Genomic DNA, 9,350 nt, shown 5'->3' with positions numbered 1-9,350 from the left:
GAGACCAGCCTGGCCAGTATGGTGAAACCTTGTCTCTACTAAAAATGCAAAAATTAGCTGGGCGTCGTGGTGTGTGTCTGTAATCCCAGCTACTTGGGAGGCTGAGTCAGGAGAATCACTTGAACCTGGGAGGCGGAGGATGCAATGAGCTGAGATTATTCCCCTGCACTCTACCCTGGGTGACAGAGTGAGACTGTCAAAAAAAAAAAAAAAGAGGGAAATTCAATAGAAGAGTTGGAAGGTAAAGCTCCAACTTTGTCTGCCAAATATAATACAATATAATATAGAAAGACAAAAGATAGAAAAGAGGAAAGAAAAGATTATCAATCCACGAGAGCCAATCTGAATAACAGAAGTTCCAACATTAAAAAACAAGACCAAAATGAAGGAAGGAAATAATCACACAAACACCGAAGTTCCCCAGAACAAAAGGATACAAGTTTCCAAATCGAAAGTGCATAAAGAGCATAATAAGTGATCAGCATGCAGAATGAAAAAACACCCATGCCAAGGCAGATTCATTGTGAAATTTCAGATCCCCAGTCATAATGAGAGAATCTTAAAAGGAAAAAAACACACAAGCCAGATGACATACAAATTTTTAAAAGTCAGATGGCAGATGAGTCAACAGCAATGCTGACAGCTAAAAAACAATGAAGCAAAGACTTTCAAAATTCCAAAGTAAAATTGTTTACAACCTAGAAAGCCAAACTACAAATTAAGTAAGGGTAAATAAATGCATTTTTAGTCATTTAAGAGCACAAACAATTTACTTTTCATAAAGAGTTTTTCAGAAAGTTACTCAAATGTGTGCTCCATCAAAGAAGAAGTAAAGCAGAAGAAAGTACAATATTGGAGTTCAGGAAATAACACATCCAGCATAGGAGAGAGGTAAGATAAGTTCAGGGTAAAAACTTCCAGTTCAAACGGAGTGGAACTATGGAGGAGGCCAAAAGGGATGCTGTCAAAGAAAAAAATCAAAAGGAACTGCTGTGTTTGAGCTATATTGACTTAAATTTTATGGTTCTATTGGAAGGCTTGGGATCTCTTTCATAAAAAAACTAATCAAGTAGGAAAACAAAAACCAAAACGGAGGTAATTACTGACTCCAGGAAACATAAACTTTGTACTAGAAATAAAATGTAGTGAAGTGCATTAAATGACTGTGAATGATGCTGAGATCTATCTATATATGAGATATCTATCTATATAATATATATCATATAGATATTACATCTATCAATATATTATATATTATCTATAGATATCTCATATTATATATATTCTACATATCTCTCTATATAGATATTTCGTATATATACAGTTTTCTATTTTTGCATCTTGTGTTTCTTTTTAAAAGATGTGGTTTAAAAACCTCAAAAACATTTGTGGTAAAATACCCATGATGTAAAATTTACCATTTTAACCATTCGTAAGTGTAGAGTTAGAGGCATTAAGTACATTCACATTGTTGTTTTAAGGCAAACACTAAATGATGATTTTGTACAAATTGTTAGATAACTCCAAAAGGAGAAAAAATATGTGCGTGCATTGAGGAAGAGTTCATGAGTTCTAAATCCTTATCTTTCACCTTAGAAGATATTTTTCAGTGCTTATAGTTAAAACCCAGAAATAATTATGAAGGCATATTATTTAGAAATATATTGATATATTTCCAGGAGAAACAAAATCGTTGCAAGTCTGACCCAAGGGGATAAAAACCAAGGATGAGGACGGCTGGGGCAGGGGATTCTGATATCTTTTATTATGTCTTACAATACTGTTTGATTTTCAAACTATATATATATGCATACATATACTTTCAGTAAGTAAATTTTAAAAAATTACTGGAAAAGAAGACTTAGAGCACATTATTAATGAGAAACAGGTTATAAAGCGATATGCACAGAACAATACCATTGAAAAATGTACACAATCTAGATGTATAACAGCAAGGCTGAAAGGAAAGCACACCAAATTGTTAAACATGGATATTTTTGGATGGTGAGATTATGGATAATTCCCATTTCTTTTTGATTGATCCGTATTTTTAAAAAAAATGTTTTACAATAGGCATTACTTTTGAGATGAGAAAAGGAATAATCAAACATTATTATTTACCTCAACAATATAGGATATAGGCATAATTGAGTGAGTGGTAGGAGGGGTTTATTTAGATATTAGAACACACTTAACTCTAAAGGTAACTAAACACTTACTTGAGCACCTGGGAAAGAATAGAGTCAAGAGAGATACGGGGAGAAAGCTCAAGAATTTCTTACAAGTAACTGTTGAAGAAGCACCCAGGATAGAGGGAGAGGAGTCACAAAAATGTGATAGAATGAAAAAAACTTGAAAAATAGGCCAGGTATGGTTTGGGAGGCCGAGACGGGAGGATCACTTGAGCCCAGGAATTCAAGACCAGCCTGAGCAACACAGGGAAACATCATATATTTTTTTCTTTTACAAAAAAGAAAAAAATTAGCTGGGGCATGATGGCATGAGCCTGTAGTCCCACTGACTTGGCAGGCTGAGGTAGGTGGATCGCTTGAGCCTGGAAGGTCGAGGCTGTGGTGCACGATGATCATACCATTGCACTCCAGCCTGGGCAACAGAGTGAGACACTGTCTCAAAATAAATAAATAAATAAATAGGAAAAATAAAAATAAAAAGCAAAATCATGTCTCAGAAACCTTGGAGTCTAGAAATGACCTTGCCTAGCTTTCGATCAGGGGCTTGGAATCTTGCTGAGAACGTGTTTCAAAAGGGAGAAGAAATGAACTCATTGGGACACACACTGGTGTAAATTCAAAGCAAAAAGGAGTAGAAGAAAAGGAAAAAAGAAAGAAAGGAGTAAAAGAAAAGGAAATATTGGTGGTGACTTTTATCATTAACAAGACATGGGATAAAAACAGGTCTTATGCTGCCTATGCAAAACAGTCAGTATTTCCTGCTGGAACCCTGCCCTTGGCTGCATTTCTAGGACTTGGAAGGTTTCTGATTAATTGATTGGCCAAAATGTGATGAGAACATGGAGCCTTCCTTTCCTATTGCCATATGCTTGTAACCAGGCAAATGTTCCCAATATCCCATCATGGAACTTTGAATATATTTTCCTGCAAAAAAAAATGTGCACAAATGAACCATGTGTACCTGTAGTCCAGTTATGCTGGAGGCTGAAGCAGGAGGATTGCTTGAGTTCAGGTACTCAAGACCAGCCTGGGCAACAAAGTGAAACCTTTTCTTAAAAAAGACATTTTTTTTTTTTTTGGCTGGGCACGACGACTTATGCCTATAATCCCAGCACTTTGGGAGGCTGAGGCAGGTGGATCACCTGAGGTCAGGAGTTCGAGACCAGCCTGAGCAACATGGAGAAACCCCGTCTCTACTAAAAATACAAAATTAGCCTGGTGTGGTGGCACATGCCTGTAATCCCAGCTACTTGAGAGGCTGAGGCAGGAAAATCGCTTGAACCTGGGAGGCAGAGGTTGTAGTGAGCTAAGATGGCACCATAGCACTTCAGCTTGGGCAACAAGAGTGAAACTGTCTCAAAAGTCTTTTTTTTCCCCCTCACAAATAATCTTTTAGATTTGTCCTTGGCTCAGTTTGGCTTGTGTCTCTAGCCTTTATCTCTTACCAATCTTCTTACGACATTCCATCATATAGCTATAGCAACTATTTGTAATCACGTAAACAAACATGCCTTAGCAGAGAATCTTAAGTTGCTTACATCATAAATTTAATATATTTTCCCCTTCTTCCATTTTAACAGAATTTTGATTTTGTTGGGGGTAATTTTGTGCCCAGCTTTAAAAGGGTAAAATAAATAAAGAAAAAAAAAACTTCTATTCCTTAGCTTCCTTTGGGGGTAGGTGCAGCTATAGGACACCGCTCCGACCAAAGAGATTTAAATGGAATTCTGTTGGGGATTTCCAAGAAAGTTTTACTTCGCTTGTATGGACACTGGAACTTCAATGTTACTGGAAAGGGCTCCTGATCCAGACACCAAGCGAGGGTTTTTTATTTTCACACAAGAAAGAATTTGAGGAGAGCTCACAGTGCTAAGAGAAAGTAAGTTTATTAAGAAAATGGAGGAATAAAAGAATGGCTACTCCACAGGCAGACTGGCAGCATAAGCTGCCGGCTGGCCATTTTTATGGTTATTTCTTGATTATATGCTAAAGAATGCGGGGATTATTCATAAGTTTTCCAGAAAAGAAATGGACAATTCCCAGAACTGAGGGTTCCTCACCTTTTAGACCGTAACTTCCTGACATTGCCATGGCATTTGTAAACTGTCATGGCGCTGGTGGGAGTGTAGCAGTGATGACGACCAGAGATCATTCTCGTCACCATCTTGGTTTTGGTGGGTTTTGGCCTGCTTCTTTACTACAGTCTATTTTATCAGTAAGGTCTTCATGACCTGTATCTTGTGCAGACCTCCAATCTCAATCCATGTTCTTAGAATGTCCTAACCTGCTGGGATGCAGCCTAGTAGATCTCAGCCTCTCAGCCTCATTTTACCCAGCCCTTATTCAAGATGGACTTGCTCCTGTTCAAATGCCTCTGACATTTCTTCCTGCATGAAGTGTGGAACTTGAAAGCTGGAGCTGAAGTAACCATCTTGAGATCCCAAGGGGTAGGCCAAAAGAATCTGAAAGACCTAGGACCCTGACATCTTTCAGCCACTAGGTCAAAACCAGCAAGTGCCTACCTCTAGATTTTCAAGTATGTGAGAAAAAGAAACAACTTTGTTTAAATCCCTGTTACTGGCATTTTCAAGTAAATGCAGCCTGATGTAATTCCTCTCTTCTTTACATTTTTGTTACTGGAAATGGGTACTGATCTAGACCCCAAAAGGGGGTTCTTAGATCTTGCACAAGAAAGAGTCCCAGGTGAGTCCACAGAGAAAAGTGAAAGCAAGTTCTTTAGGAAAGCAAAGGAATAAAAAAGGCTGCTCCAAAGACAAAGCAGCCCCGGGGGCTGCTAGTTGGCTACTATTATGGTTATTTGTTGTCGGTATGCTAAACAAGGGGTGGATTACTCAAGGAAAGGGGCAGGGAGCTCCCAGAACTGAGGGTTCCTCTTCCTTTTAGACCATATAGGGTAAACTTCTGGAAGTTGCCATGGCATTTGTAAACTGTCCTGGCACTGAGGGGAGTGTCTGTTAGTATGATAATGCATTGTAATTAGCATATAGTGAGCAAGGAGGACAACCGGAGATCACTTTTATTGCCATCTTGGTTTTGGTAGGCCTTGGCTGGCTTCTTTACTGCATCCTGTTTTGTCAGCAGGGTCTTTCTGACTTGTAACTTTTGCCAACCTCCTATCCAGCCCTGTGACTAAGATTGCCTAACTAACTGGGAATGCAGCCCGGCAGATCTCAGCCTCATGTTACCCAGCCCCTCTTCAAGATGGTGGCACTCTGGTTCAAACGCCTCTGACAGTTTTACATATTATTTCCTTACCTGGTATAGGTGTAGCAGAAGAAATAATGTGTAGTGGGTGAACTACAGTGAACACTTCAAGACTTATTTAAAGGCATTGCCTCCTCGTGAAGCTTTCCTTTACTTTTTTTCTGTAAACTCACCTAATCACACATTCCTCTGTGCTCCTATAACAGTTGCATAAACTGTCAGTACTTACCGCAAACCCTTTATCTGTGTGTTGATATATCTCGCACTTGACTTTGAACTGCCTGAGAGCAAGACTGAGTTGTACCACTTTTGTGTCTCCTTGCACAGCTACAGACACAGAGGCACAACAAACATCGATCAAATGAATGTCGAATAAACTCAGACTATCTTGAGAACCCAAAGTACCTGTTAATTTCTTGATTGTAAATTTATTCTCCCAAATGCAAATGTGCTGCAATTTTGCGTTCTGTGGCACAGACTTTAGAACCATCCAAAATACTGAAATGAGATGCGTGGGTGTTCACTAACTCAAGCTATATTAACAGTCAGAAATAAACGCTTTTGAAGCTCTGAATTAGGCAAAAAGGAGTGAAACAAATACTGATTGAGCACTTATTACGTGTGAGGCATTGTGTTCTGAGGCTTATCTCATTTACCAAAGCAACTCTGCAAGACAGTTATTAATTCTGCATAACAGAAAAAGAAACTGAGGATACAGATATAGATTAATATGCTAGAGGTCACAGAGCTAGTAAGAGGCAGCCAGAGAATGCCTTCAGACTTCAAGTGATTTCCCCTTTTCCCACTATATCAAGCTACCACTCATTTTAAAAAGAGAATGTCCTGTAATCCCAGCACTTTGGGAGGCCGAGGCGGGTGGATCACGAGGTCAAGAGATCGAGGCCATCCTGGCCAACATGGTGAAACCCCATCTCTACTAAAAACACAAAAAATTAGCCGGGTGTGGTGGTGCCTGCCTGTAGTCCCAGCTACTTGGGAGGCTGAGGCAGGAGAATTGCTTGAAACTGGAAAACGGAAGTTGCAATGAGCCAGAATTGCGCCGCTGCACTCCAGCCTGGCGATAGAGCGAGACTCTGTCTCAAAAAAAAAAAAAAGATAAAAAGTAAGAATGTAAACTTTAAAATGCTGTGTAGTGTTTCATTATCTCTGCCTATAAACTTGCCTGTTCTGGCACAGGGCAAGGCCCAAAAGTGGGGCTCAACCCAGGAAGCCACATGGGTCGCTGGCTCAGCCCATGAAGGAATTTAAGAGCCAGATGACAAAGTAAAGTGAAAGCAAGCTAATTAAGAAAGTAAAGGAATAAAAGGGCTGGGTGCAGTCGCTCAGGCCTATAATTCCTGCACTTTGGGAGGCCAAGGTAGGAGGATCGTTTGAGGCTGGGAGTTTGAGACCAGCGTGGCCAACATGGTGGAAACCATCTCTACTAAAAATGCAAAAATTAGTTGGGTGTTGTGGCGGGTGCCTGTAATCCCAGCTACTTGGGAGGCTGAGCCAGAATTGCTTGAACCCTGGAGGTGGAGATTGCAGTGAGCTGAGATTGTGCTACTGCATTCCAGCCTGGGTGATAGAATGAGACTTTGTCTCAAAAATAAATAAATAAATGAAAAAGAAAGTAAAGGACTAAAAGAGAAGCTACTCCGCAGGCAGAACAGCCATTGTGGGCTGCTGGCTGGCTCTTTTTGTGGTTATTTTTTGAAGACATGCTAAACATGGGATGAATTATCCATGAGTTTTCCAGGAGAGGGGTGAGGATTTCCCAGAACTGAGGTTTCTTCTTCCTTTTAGACCGTATAAAGTAACTTTGGGACATTGGTATGGCATTTGTAAATAGTCATGGCATTGGTGGGAGAGTCTTTTAGTATGCTAATGCATTATAATTAGCATATAATTAACAGTGAGGATGAGTACCTGCTTTTGTTGCCATTTTGGTTTTGGTGGGTTTTGGCTGGCTTCTTTATCTCTCACTCTTTTATCATCAGGGTCCTCTAAAAGAAGTCCAGATGAATTCTTAATTCTAATTAGACCAATACATTGTGGTCAAATTCATCTACCTTAAACACAATTCTTTTTTTTTTTGAGGCAGTCTCACTCTGTTGCCCAGGCTGGAGTGCAATGACGTGATCTTGGCTCACTGCAACCTCTGCCTCCTGGGTTTAACTGATTCTCTGGCCTCAGCCTCCCTAGTAGCTGGGATTACAGACGCCCACCACCACATCTGGCTAATTTTTGTATTTTTAGTAGAGACAGGGTTTCGCCATGTTGGCCAGGCTGGTCTTGAACACCTGACCTCAAGTGATCCACCTGCCTTGGCCTCTCGTAGTGCTGGGATTACAGGTGTGAGCCACACTGCACCTGACCAAACACAATTCTAGTTATGATACTCATCTGAATAGAGCATCAATAGTTTTCCACAGTCTAGTGAGAAAAGCCTCTGCTCTGTGCTTCTCTCTAGCTGCTTCACTGAGGTAACTGTGTCCCAGCCAGACTGTCCTTTTGTTAACAGTGTTCCAAAATCCTGCATAGACCTTCCTGCAATATCAACATAGTATTTACATCTCACTGCCTTCAGAGACATTGCTCAAATTTCGTTTCTACCATCAAGTTTTAAAAAATTTTCACACAATTGGAGTGAAATAATCTTTTCACTCCAACTATGTCTTATTCATTTTACTCATTTTTGCATTTAACTGTGTAAGCTCCTGAAAGGTAGGACCGTGACTTTTCATTTTGTAATCTCTCTAGTATGGACATGGTTTCAGGTACTCGATAAATAAATGAGTGATAAAATGTCCAAATAATTGCACCTTGCCTGTCGCTGCTTTTTGTTCTCTACTTTGACTTTGCCCTAATTTCAAATATGAGTGACGGTAGGCTCATAATTCAGCATTCTATTTTCAAAAGTTTAAATAAGTCTATTTTGTCTATTTATATTTCTCCTTATCCTCATTAAGTTATATATTATGGTAGAAGAGCAGTAAATAAAACCATGCATTCTAAATATTTCAGCAGCTGAGACAATTAAGAGTCAGTTCACTGCCATGAAATAGAAAGCTCATTTGTTCACAACTTTTTCCACAAACGGAAAAGTGGTGCCTTCTGAAATTCTCGGCCCCTCAAACATTTCTTTCAATTCATAAGAATGCTCTGTAGGCAATTAATAATGTAGAATGACCACACAAAAACAAAAACTATCCCTGTCTTCAGGCAGGAATGTACCAAAGAGGATGACCTTACGAATGCAACTCCAGGTCATTCTAGAAACTAATTTGAAAACAGTGAGGCTAACTTTGAAGTGGAGCAAGAACCAAACCCTGAGAAATAAGGGACAAGACCAGGGCACAGGATGAGGCTGCTCTCCAAAGTTCCTTATCTACCTAGAAACCAGCGCCCCTAAAGGAACACAATCGCCTTTGTTACCCTTCCCTGAAACTTAATTAACCAGAGAAGATTAAACCTCTTATCATAGAGGAAGAGACTGAAAATTACACACCACCCCTAGGGTCCAGATGAACTTTGTCCCAAGCTACTGTCTGTTCTCAGGTCTCGTTCAATTCCCAAAGAGAATTATTTGCTAACCATTGACTAAACATTGGGTCCATTCATTCCCCTTAAAAAAAAAAATGTTTGTGGATTCAACCGTGTGTAAAAGAAAAAGATGAAATCATAATTACCAAAGGGAATTAGGATATAAACCTTTGTAGGTCTTAGGAAAAGTAAAGATTTGGGGTCAATGAGTGCATGTATCTTGAAAGATAGTCAAGTAGATTACAGTAAGTGTTAAAGGAATTTGAAGGAAAGAAAGATTATCGAAGGTTGAGATATATAATAAAACTTTAGCGTGGAGGTAGCTTTTGAGCTGTTCTTTGAAGAAAGTGTTTTAAGGTGAAGAGAAGACATTTTAACTAGGAGAAA

This window comes from Cebus imitator, unplaced genomic scaffold (assembly GCF_001604975.1).
Source record: "Cebus imitator isolate Cc_AM_T3 unplaced genomic scaffold, Cebus_imitator-1.0 Scaffold501, whole genome shotgun sequence".
In the NCBI taxonomy this organism is placed as follows: domain Eukaryota; kingdom Metazoa; phylum Chordata; class Mammalia; order Primates; family Cebidae; genus Cebus; species Cebus imitator.
This window is presented reverse-complemented; position numbering follows the sequence as displayed.